The 12,192-nt window shown below is 54.5% G+C and overlaps 1 pseudogene across 1 annotated transcript; it reads right to left on the reverse strand.

The window, feature by feature from the left end:
• Positions 1-131: 131 nt before the first annotated feature.
• LOC145339832 (transmembrane protein 179-like) lies at positions 132-6,817 on the reverse strand (annotated as a pseudogene). The gene is made up of 4 exons (XR_013886076.1): positions 6,441-6,817; positions 3,929-4,066; positions 1,940-2,018; positions 132-762 (listed from the first exon to the last, which is right to left on the reverse strand). The product of XR_013886076.1 is annotated as a transmembrane protein 179-like (transcript).
• Between the last annotated feature and the right edge of the window lie 5,375 nt (positions 6,818-12,192).

Raw genomic sequence — 12,192 nt, forward strand, 5'->3', positions numbered from 1 at the left:
GTTGAGGGGGTGTGGGGAGTGGGGGGGGGTGGTTAGAGAAACCTCAGATACTCCTGGGGAGGGGAGGGGATATCACACACGAAAACCCAAAATCTCCCCCACTCCCTCCCCCCACTTCCTCCCCACTCCGTCCCATCCACATCTGCCTGAGCCAGAAGCCCCCACCGGATTGCGATGCCCCCCATGGTCGAATATCCGATCAGTTGAGGGAGGGAATAGGGACTGGCTTAGCTTCCTGCCTCGGGGCTGAGGGAAGGGGTGGAATTGGAATATTAGGGATATAACAGGGTTCGCGGGGTAGGCCGTGAGGGGTCAAACACAAATGGAAAGATGCCTCGTTCAGGGAGGACTGCAAATGCCAACAACCAACTCAAAAGCGGAGGCCGATACCTGCCTCACCTCACCTCGGCCCTCAGGGGGGCCAGGGGTCAACTCATCAATCCCGCTAAAAGGCTTTCTCTAACTAGGCCCGAGGCCTCGGGCCCACCCGCCCGACCGCAGTGTGCACCGGCCTTTACCCAGCTGGCTGGCTCCGGGGCCCTGGCACTGCCCACCCGGCACAGGGTGGGCTCAGATGAAGACACTGGGGAGGTCGGCCTGCTCCTCGGAGGGGGGCCGCCCGCGGCTGGAGCGGTTCAGGAGCAGCTCCTTCTCCCGGGACAGGCAGCGGGCCAGCTCCTTGCGCTTGTAGTTTCGGTAGACCTTGAGGAAGGACAGGACACACAGCAGCACCCACACCGTCCAGACACTCCAGAGACCAAACTGCAAAACAGGGAGAGACAGGGGGACACAGAGAGGGGGAAAGAGAGGCAGAGAAAGAGAGGGGGGAGAGAGACAGAGGGGCAGAGAGCGAGACAGAGAGAAACAGAGATAGAAAGACGGAGAAGGACAGAGAGAGAGAGACGGAGAGAGAGGCAGAGAGAAAGAAATGGAGACAGAGAAAGAGAGGGGAGAGAGAGAGACAGAAAGAGAGAGGGACGGGGGAGAGAGAGGCAGAGAGCAAGAGAGAGATAGACGGAGTGAGAAAGAGAGGGGAGAGAGAAACAGAGGGACAGAAAGGGAGAGGGGCAGGGAGAGAGACAGAGAGAAACAGATAGAAAGAGATGGAGAGAAAGACAGAGTGAGAGATAGAGGTGGAAAGAGAGAGAAGCAGAGAGAAAGAGAGACAGAAAAGCAGAGATGGGGAAAGACAGAGAGAGAGAGAAAGGGAGACAGAGAGAGAGAAACGGAGAAAGTGGGAGATAGAGACACAGAGAGAGAAAAATAGAGACAGAGGTTCAGCATTAGACACAAGAAAAATCACCTCGGTGGCTTCTCCAACCCGTCAACAGCTCACACCTAACACGGTGTCCATCACACAGTGTCTCGACCGCCCCCAGACCCGGCACTCTCAATGCTGCGTTCTCTATTTTAGACTAAACTAGTATCGCAGCCCTGTGTCTCTGACAGTGCGGCACTCCCTCAGCACTGACCCTCGGACAGTGCGGCGCTCCCTCAGCACTGACCCTCCGACAGTGCGGCGCTCCCTCAGCACTGACCCTCCGACAGTGCGGCGCTCCCTCAGCACTGACCCTCCGACAGTGCGGCGCTCCCTCAGCACTGACCCTCCGACAGTGCGGCGCTCCCTCAGCACTGACCCTCCGACAGTGAGGCGCTCCCTCAGCACTGACCCTCCGACAGTGCGGCGCTCCCTCAGCACTGACCCTCCGACAGTGCGGCGCTCCCTCAGCACTGACCCTCCGACAGTGCGGCGCTCCCTCAGCGCTGACCCTGGAGTGAGTTGGTCTCGTTGCTTGGCTCAATTCTTAGAGCGGGGACCCACAACTCCAAGAGTGCGCGAGTGCTAACCACTGGCCCATCAGAGCTACCTTCCGGGGGTGAGGGAGGTCGGAGCCACTCCTGAATAGCAAGGCCTACATGGCAATGGTTACACACTCACCTGGGCAAGCCTAAAATGGATGTAAAAAGCCGACGTGTCAACATCCAGGTGGAGATTGGTTGACTGAATCTCCTCACAGCTGTGTGGGAAAGAAACAGATCCGGAGATCAGGCCTAGAACAAGGCAGGGAAGACAGTCAGGCCTCAGGCCTGCTTGGCCAATATGGCTGACGCTCTAACACACCCAGAACCCACCCACAGTCAAAACTTCCGACAGTCGCACACGGATACAAGGAATTTTTTTGTTTTGAAGGGTCAACTGTTCCTCGGTTTCCAAAACTTCACGTGCATGAATAATAATATTTCCCAATTTTACCAACACCTCTCCCACGCCACTCTGCTGAGTCAGGGGAGGCAGTGGCCTAGTGGGATTAATATGAAGACTATTAAACTCAGCTAATTGTGGTCCTTACAGTGGAGAAGGAGGCCATTCGGCCCATCTGCACCCACTACAATCCCACCTAGGCCGTATCCCCATAACCCCACATACTTACCCTAGCTAGTCCTCTGACACTAAGGGGCAATTTAGCATGGCCAATCCACCTAACCTGCACATCTTTAGACACTAAGGGGCAATTTAGCATGGCCAATCCACCTAACCTGCACATCTTTAGACACTAAGGGGCAATTTAGCATGGCCAATCCACCTAACCTGCACATCTTTGGACACTAAGGGACAATTTAGCATGACCAATCCACCTAAACTGCACACCTTTGGATACTAAGGGACAATTTAGCATGGCCAATCCACCTAACCTGCACATCTTTGGACACTAAGGGACAATTTAGCATGACCAATCCACCTAAACTGCACACCTTTGGATACTAAGGGACAATTTAGCATGGCCAATCCACCTAACCTGCACATCTTTGGACACTAAGGGACAATTTAGCATGACCAATCCACCTAACCTGCACACCTTTGGATACTAAGGGACAATTTAGCATAGCCAATCCACCTAACCCACATGCCTTTTGGACTGTGGGAGGAAACCCACGCAGACACGGGGAGAATGTGCAAACTCGAGTCGGGAATTGAACCTGGGTCTGTGGTGCTGTGAGGCAGCAGTGCTAACCCACTGTGCCAACTGTGGTTAATGGTTGATGTTCACCCCTTACCCTCTCCCCTCCACCCCAAGAGGGGCGGATGTGACCTTGAGACAAGAGACTATCGATGACTGGCACTCGTACTGTCCCCTCAAGATCTTGCTGGACCCCACCTCCCTTCTCTCAGTGTCTCCTCCCCAGCAGACTCAAAGAACATTCCAGCACAGGAACAGGCCCTTCAGCCCTCCAAGCCTGCACTGACCATGCTACCCGACTGAACTAAAACCCCCTACCCTTCTGGGGACCGTATCCCTCTATTCCCATCCTATTCATGTACTTGTCCAGACGCCCCTTAAAGCTCACTCCATATCCGCTTCCGCTCCCTCCCCCGGCAGCGAGTTCCAGACACCCACCACCCTCTGTGTAAAACACTTGCCTCGTACATCTCCTTTAAACCTTGCCCCTCACACCTTAAACCTGTGCCCCCCGCGTAATTGACTCTTCCGTCCTGGGAAAAAGCTTCTGACTATCCACTCAATCCATGCCTCTTGTAATCTTGTAGATTTCTATCAGGTCTCCCTCCCCTCAACCTCCAGTGAGAACAAACCAAGTTTCTCCAACCTCTCCTGATAGCTAATGCCCTCCATACCAGGGCAACATCCTGGTAAATCTTTTCTGTACCCTCTCCAAAGCCTCCACATCCTTCTGGTAGCGTGGCGAGCAGAATTGAACCCTATATTCCAAGTGTGGCCTAACTAAGGTTCTGTAAAGCTGCAACATGACTTGCCAATTTTTAAACTCAGTGCCCTGGCCGATGAAGGCAAGCATGCCGTACGCCTTCTTGACTCCCTCCTCCACCTGCGTTGCCGCTTTCGGTGACCTGTGTACCTGTACGCCCAGATCCCTCTGCCTATCAATACTCTTAAGGGTTCTGTCTACTCACCTCAGGGGCATGTTCCCATGGTCAGTAACCACGTTGCACCAGATGTTGAAGCCCACGCTGATCATTACACTGGCTACAATGGTCAAAAACAAGACCGAACAGCTCAGCAGCAGGTTCAGGAAGGCGGAGAAGAAGGTGCTGGAAGGAGAAAACAACACAAAGTAAATAAAACACAGGATTCCCTGACATTCCCAATCTCCCCCTCACTCCCCGCACCCTTTAATATCCCACCCAGTCTAATCCCACTCTCCCCCCTCACTCCCCGCACCCTTTAATATCCCACCCAGTCTAATCCCACTCTCCCCCCTCACTCCCCACACCCTTTAATATCCCACCCAGTCTAATCCCACTCTCCCCCCTCACTCCCCGCACCCTTTAATATCCCACCCAGTCTAATCCCACTCTCCCCCCTCACTCCCCACACCCTTTAATATCCCACCCAGTCTAATCCCACTCTCCCCCTCACTCCCTGCACCCTTTAATATCCCACCCAGTCTAATCCCACTCTCCCCCTCACTCCCTGCACCCTTTAATATCCCACCCAGTCTAATCCCACTCTCCCCCTCACTCCCCACACCCTTTAATATCCCACCCAGTCTAATCCCACTCTCCCCCCCTCACTCCCCGCACCCTTTAATATCCCACCCAGTCTAATCCCACTCTCCCCCCTCACTCCCCGCACCCTTTAATATCCCACCCAGTCTAATCCCACTCTCCCCCCTCACTCCCCGCACCCTTTAATATCCCACCCAGTCTAATCCCACTCTCCCCCTCACTCCCCGCACCCTTTAATATCCCACCCAGTCTAATCCCACTCTCCCCCTCACTCCCCGCACCCTTTAATATCCCACCCAGTCTAATCCCACTCTCCCCGCCCCCTTTAATATCCCACCCAGTATAATCCCACTCTCCCCCTCACTCCCTGCACCCTTTAATATCCCACCCAGTCTAATCCCACTCTCCCCCCTCGTTCCCCGCACCCTCAGGGAGATGAGGGTGGGTGCTGGGGGAGGGGAGGGTGGGTGCTGGTGGAAAGGGAGGTGTGTGCCGTGGGAGGGGATGGTGGGGACTGGAGGAAGGTGGGGGGTGGGGGGGGTGGTGCCGTGGGAGGGGAGGATGGGTGCTGGAGAGGGCAGGTGCTGCAGTGGATGGGTGGATGCAGTTGATTCTGATTAAGGGAGAGGTAGGGGCTGCTTGGGGCGGTGGTGGGGAGATGGGGGGGGGTGATAGGGGAAGAGTGGGTGCTGTGTTGAGGGGGGGAAATGTAGGGGGGGTATTCTGACTGGGGGGGGGGGGGGTTTTGCCGGGGGAAGGAGAGGCGGTGAGGGAGTAGGGTGCTGGGGGAGGGAGTCGGTGCTGCGTGGGGGGAGGGGGTACACAGCTGCTTCTGACTGGCGAGAGGAGGGGGCTGCCAGGTTGGGGGGGGGGCGCTGCTGTGTGGAGGGGAGTTGATTCTGACTGGGGGAGGGGCTTGAGTGCTGTATTGGGGGGGGGGGGGCGGAGGTGGGAATGAAGCTGATTCTGAGGGGTTTGCCGGTGGATGGGGGTGGGGAGGGGGTAGGGTGCTGGGGGAGGGGGGGCTAGCCAGGTGATTGGGGGTGGGGAGGGGGGGATGCTGGGGGAGGGACTTGAGTACTTTGCGGGGGGGGGGGAGGAATGAAGCTGATTCTGACTGGGGGGGGGGGACAGGGTGGGTGCCGGGGGTTGGGGGGGTTGGTTTGCTGCGGGGGTTGAGGGGGGGGTGCAGCTGACTCTGACTGGGGGGTGGGAACAGGGTGGGTGCCAGGGAGGGGGTGGTTTGCTGCGGGCATTGTGGGGGGGGGGGGGGTGGAATGCAGCTCATTCTGACTGGGGGGGGGGTGTGGGGTTAGCTGCAGGGGTTGGTGGGGGTGGGGGGATGCAGCTGAGTCAGGGTGGGTGCCGGGGGGGGGGGGAGGTGGGGGATGCAGCTGATTCTGACTGGGGGGGGGGTGGTGGGCAGAGTGGGTGCCGTGGGGGGGAGTGGGGTTAGCTGCAGGCATTGGGAGGGGGGGGGTGCAGCTGATTCTGACTGGGGGGGGTGGGGCAGGGGTTGTGGGGGGGATGCAGCTGAGTCTGACTGGGGGGGTGGTGGGGCAGGGTGGGTGCCGGGGTTGGGGGGGGGAAGTGGGGTTAGCTGCAGGCGTTGGGAGGGGGGGGGGCGCAGCTGATTCTGACTTGGGGGGGGGGGGAGGGGCAGGGTGGGTGCTGGGGGTTGGGGGGGTTCCTGCGGGGGTTGGGGGGGGGATGCAGCTGATTCTGACTTGGGGGGGGTGGGGCAGGGTGGGTGCTGGGGGGGGGGTGCAGCTGATTCTGACTTGGGGGGGGTGGGGCAGGGGTTGGGGGGGGGGGATGCAGCTGAGTCTGGGTGGGGGGTGGTGGGGCAGGGTGGGTGTGGGGGGGGCGGTGCAGCTGATTCTGACTTGGGGGGGGGGGTGGGGCAGGGTGGGTGCTGGGGGGGGCGGTGTGGAGGGGGTGTGTTGTGCAGACTCACTCGTCGTGCCCCTTGCAGAGGTAGAAGAGATTCCTCCAGGCCTGCACTCCGCACAGGCCAGGGTGAAGACCCCCACAAAGGTGCAGAACTGGCAGGCGGCCGGCGGCCCCCACTCCTTCACCACAAAGCGGCTGACGCTCGAGCCGGTGGCGTTCTCCTCCCTCCAGAAGGCTTGGCTGAAGAGCAAGCACCTGCCCTGGAAATCCCGCCCGTTCTGCGCCAGGGACACCACCACAAAGAGGGAGAAGACCTGTGCCAGCAGGTAGGCACAGCACTGGGCGGCCAGCAGCTTGTTCTGAGTCTCCATCTCTCGCTCCGTCTCTCTCTTGTCTCCTTCAGAGAGGCAGAGAAACCTCAGCTGGGCGGATGCTATCTCCGGCGCCCAGCCCACCCACTGCTGTCTGCCTTTCTCTTTAACCCTTTGTCTCCTCCCTGACTCTCCGCAGTGTCACCTCTCTCTGACTCGATCTGAGGCATTATCGCCACGGGGGAACAAAGAAAGTGACAGGGACAGGCCCCCCCCCCCCCCCCCCCCCGGCCCCCAAAGCCTGCTCTGACCACACTGCACCCCGCCCCCCCCCGTGAATTTAAACCCCCTACCCTTCCGGGGACCATATCCTTCTATTCCCAACCTCAAAGTTTATTTATCTCTTAGTGTCACAAGTAAGACTTACACTGCAATGAAGTTGCAACTGTTTCTTGCTGCGACTGTACAGGGCACTGGTGAGGCCGCAGCTGGAGTACCGTGTGCAGTTTTGGTCGCCGCACTTGTGCAAGGATATATTGACCTTGGAGGGAGTGCAGAGGAGGTTGACTAGGCTGATACCCGGAGATGAGGGGGTTTGGACTATGAAGAGAGACTGAATAGACTGGGTCTGTACTCATTGGAGTTTAGAAGGATGAGGGGGGGGGATCTTATAGAGACGTATAAGATAATGAAGGGGATGGATAGGGTAGAGGTAGAGAGATTCTTCCCGCTTAGAAAGGACAGCAGGACTAGAGGGCACAGCCTCAAGATAAGAGGGGGGCAGTTTAGAACGGAGTTGAGGAGGAACTCAAAGGGTGGTGAATCTCTGGAATTCTCTGCCCGTTGAAGTGGTGGAGGCTGCCTCGCTAAATATATTTAAGTCACGGGTAGATAGGTTTCTGATAGACAGGGGAGAAAGCGGGAAAGTGGAACTGATCCACTTCAGATCAGCCATGATCTTATTGAATGGCGGGGCAGGCTCGAGGGGCTAGATGGCCGACTCCTGCTCCTATTTCTTATGTTCTTAAGTTATTGTGAAAATCCCTGTAGTCTGGCGCCTGTTCGGGTACACGGAGGGAGAATTTAGCATGGCCAATGCACCCTTTAAGACTCGATTACCTGTAAAGACTCGCATTCCAACCATTATTTTGTAAATTGAGTTTGTGTCTTTATATACCCTGTTTGTGAACACAACTCCCCACTCACCTGACAAAGGACCATCGCTCCAAAAGCTCGTGGCTTGTGCTACCAAATAAACCTGTTGGACTTTAACCCGGTGTTGTGAGACTACTTACAGTGAATGCACCCTCACCCAGCACGTCTTTCGGACTGTGGGAGGAAACCGGAGCACCCGGAGGAAACCCACGCAGACACGGGGAGAACGTGCAGACTCCGCACAGACAGTGACCCAAACTGGGAATCGAACCCCTGGCGCTGAGGCAGCAGTGCTAACCCACTGTGCCGTCCCTATTCATGTATTTGTCAAGACGCCCCCTTAAAAGTCCCAATTGTAACTTCTTCCACTACCTCCCCCCCTGGCAGCGAGTTCCAGGCAGCCACCACCCTCTGTGTAAAACAAACTTGCCTCGTACATCTCCTTTAAACCTTTCCCCTCGCACCTTAAACCTGTGCCCCCCTGCGTAATTGACTCTTCCACCCTGGGAAAAAGCTTCTGACTATCCACTCTGTCCATGCCCCTCATAATCATCTGGATCTGGACTCTCCCCACCATGGGGGACATTCTTTCTGAATCTATCCTGCCTAACAAATAGGGGAGCAGGAAAGGAGAGAGTGCAGAATATAGTGTTGCGGTTACAGATAGGGCGCAGGGAAGATCAGCTTAATATGTAAAAGGTCCATTCAAAAGTAGCACGGTGGCACAGTGGTTAGTGCTGCTGCCTCACAGTGCCATGAACCCAGGCCTTCGGTCACTGTCTGTGTGGAGTCTGCACATTCTCCCCGCGTCTGCGTGGGTTTCCTCCCACAGTTCAAAGATGTGCAGGTTAGGTGGATTGGCCATTCTAAATTGTCCCTTAGTGTCCAAAGATGTGTAGGTTAGGTGGATTGGCCATGCTAAATTGCCCCTTAGTGTCCAAAGATGTGCAGGTTAGGTGGATTGGCCATGCTAAATTGCCCCTTAGTGTCCAAAGATGTGTAGGTTAGGGTGGATTGGCCATGCTAAATTGCCCCTTAGTCTCCAAAGATGTGTAGGTTAGGTGGATTGGCCATGCTAAATTGCCCCTTAGTGTCCAAAGATGTGTAGGTTAGGTGGATTGGCCATGCTAAATTGCCCCTTAGTATCCAAAGATGTGTAGGTTAGGTGGATTGGCCATGCTAAATTGCCCCTTAGTGTCCAAAGATGTGTAGGTTAGGTGGATTGGCCATGCTAAATTGCCCCTTAGTGTCCAAAGATGTGTAGGTTAGGTGGATTGGCCATGCTAAATTGCCCCTTAGTGTCTAAAGATGTGTAGGTTAGGTGGATTGGCCATGCTAAATTGCCCCTTAGTGTCCAAAGATGTGTAGGTTAGGTGGATTGGCCATGCTAAATTGCCCTTTACTGGCAGGGGGATTAGCAGGGTATGTAAGGGTGATAGGGATAGGACCTGAGTGAGATTGTGGTCAGTGCAGACTTGATGGGCCGAAAGGTCTCCTTCTGCACTACAGGAATTCTATGAAAAAGTCTGACAGCAGCAGGGAAGAAGCTGTTCTTGAGTCGGTTGGTACATGACCTCAGAGTTTTGTATCTTTTTCCCGACGGAAGAAAGTGAAAGAGAGAATGTCCGGGCTGTGTGTTGTACGCTGGCTGCTTTTCCCGAGGGATTTGGAAGTGTAGACAGAGTCAAACTTGTTGACATGAGCACAGGCCCCAAAACTACTCAACCTCTCCTCCATAAGAAAATCTCACCCTCTTCGGCAGAGCATTATGTATGCCTTGAGGGGAGTGGGGGAGAGGTTCTACAGATGAACCATAGAAAGCATCCTTTCTGGATGTATCAAAGCTTGGTATGGCTCCTGCTCTGTCCAAGACCACAAGGAACTACAAAGACCATAAGACGTAGGAGCAGAACGAGGCCACTCAGCCCATCAGGTCTGCTCTGCCATTCAATCATGGCTGATATTTTTTCTCATCCCCATTCTCCTGACCCCCTTATTAATCAGGAACCTCTCTATCTCTGTCTCAATGACCCGGCCTCCTCTGTGGCAAAGAGTTCCACAGATTCCCCACTCCCCGGATGAAGAAATTTCTCCTCATCTTTCTTTTAAAGGACCGTCCCTTTCGCCTGAGGTTGTGCCCTCTCTGGTTCTAGTTTTTCCTACTAGTGAAAACATCCTCTCCACGTCCACTGTATCCAGATCTTGTAAAGGGTGGTGAATGTAGCCCAATCCATCACTCAAACCAGTCTCCCATCCATTGACACTGTCTACACTTCCCGCTGCCTCGGGAAGCATCATCAAGGACCTCACATACCCCAAACTTTTGTATCTGGGTGAGCACTCAAATCCTGCGCGGATCAGCTGGTGGGGGTATTTTCAGACATCTTCAACCTTTCTTTACAGCAATTTGAGGTCCCTGTCTGCTTCCAGAAGTTGACCATCATCCCAGTATCTAAGAAAAGCCAGGCGGTATGCCTTAAAGACTATCGGCTGGTGGTTCTGACATCCATCATTATCTAGTGCTTCGAAAGGCTAGACATGGCACAAATCAATTCCAGCCTCCCGGACTACCTGGATCCGCTACAGTTTGTCTGCCCCCGTGACAGGTCCACAGCAGACGCCATTTCCCTGGCCCTGCACTCAATCCTGGAACACCTAGATAACAAGGACACATATGTCAGACTCCTATTTATTGACTACATCTCAGCTTTAAACACCATTATTCCTACAAAACTCATCTCCAAACTCCATGACTCCCCCCCCCCGCCCCAAAGCCTGTCCACTGGGAATCCTGCGGAGAGTAACTCACCTCCTGACTCCCCCCAAAGCCTGTCCACCATCTACAAGGACACAAGTCCGGAGTGTGATGGAATACTCCCCACTTGCCTGGATGAGTGCGGCTCCCAACAACACTCGAGAAGCTCGACACCATCCAGGACAAAGCAGCCCCGCTCGATCGACACGCGAACCACAAACATTCACTCCCTCCACCACCGACGCACAGTGACAGCAGTGTGTACCATCTACAAGATGCACTGCAGCGACTCACCAAGGCTCCTTCCACAGCACCTTCCAAACTCACCACCTCTACCACCTAGAAGGACAAGGGCAGCATTATTTGAATGGACCTACCTCGCATTACGTTGATCTTTCTCTACACCCTAGCTGTGACTGTAACACTACATTTTGCACTCTCTCCTTTCCTTCTCTGTGAATGGTATGCAAGAAACAATACTTTTTACTGTATACACGTGACAATAATAAATTAATCCAAATCAAAAGCAGACACATGGGGAACACCACCACCTGCAAGTTCCCCCTCCGAGCCACTCACCATCCCGACTTGGAAATATATCACAGGGATTGTCCACCATCTTCCCAAGGGGCAACTGGGGAGGGGCAATGAGAGCTGGTCTAGCCAGCAATACCCACATCCCATAAAAAATTATTTTTTAAAAAAGTGCAACTGATATTCCCTCTCATTGACTGACTGTGTGTCTAAGACTGCTAATGCTATTTGCTAGGTTTGCCACTCAAAGTTGCACGGCAGTTACTGCACCTAGAGTCGTACAGTGTTCATGCTATAGTTTTTAATTTATTGGTGTCAAAAGTAGGCTTACATTAACACTGCAATGAAGTTACTTGTGAAAAATCCCCTCTTTGCCACTCTCTGGGGCCTGTTCGGGTATACTGAGGGGGAATTTAGCACGGCCGATCCACCTAACCCGCACATCTTTCATGGAATAGAATCCCTACAATGCAGGAGGAGGCCATTGAGCCTGCACTGACCGTAATCCCACCCAACCCCCTTCACCGTAGCCCCATGTATGTATCCTATTAGTTCCCCTCAAACTAAGGGGCAATTTAGCATGGCCAATCAACCTAACCCGCACATCTTTGGGAGGAAACCAGAGCACCCGGAGGAAACCCACGCAGACACGGGGAGAACGTGCAGACTCCACACAGACAGTGACCCAAAGCCGGGAATCGAACCTGGGTTCCTGGTGCTATGAGGCAGCAGTGCTAACCCACTGTGTCACCACGTGGGAGTTTCGAACTGTGAGAGGAAACCGGAGCACCCGAAGTAATTGTATTTGCAGGAATCTCATGCTTTTTGCTCCCTCTAGTCAGATTGCATTGAGAAGTTGGGCTTCTCAGTCGGTCAAGCAGAAAAACTGAAGGGATTAGTGATCCTTGCATTGTGGGCTGAGTGGACTCTGTCCCACTAGGGAACGTCTCCAAACAACACATCTAAAAAAGAAGTCCCATTTTCAGCTTCAGAAAGGACAGGTCGGTTTCCAATTCCAGAAGCCTCAATTGGGAGCAAACACATCTGTGCTCCCTGAAAGA

The sequence above is a fragment of the Carcharhinus amblyrhynchos genome, unplaced genomic scaffold (genome assembly GCF_965287045.1).
Source record: "Carcharhinus amblyrhynchos unplaced genomic scaffold, sCarAmb.v2.hapA scaffold_692, whole genome shotgun sequence".
In the NCBI taxonomy this organism is placed as follows: Eukaryota; Metazoa; Chordata; class Chondrichthyes; order Carcharhiniformes; family Carcharhinidae; genus Carcharhinus; species Carcharhinus amblyrhynchos.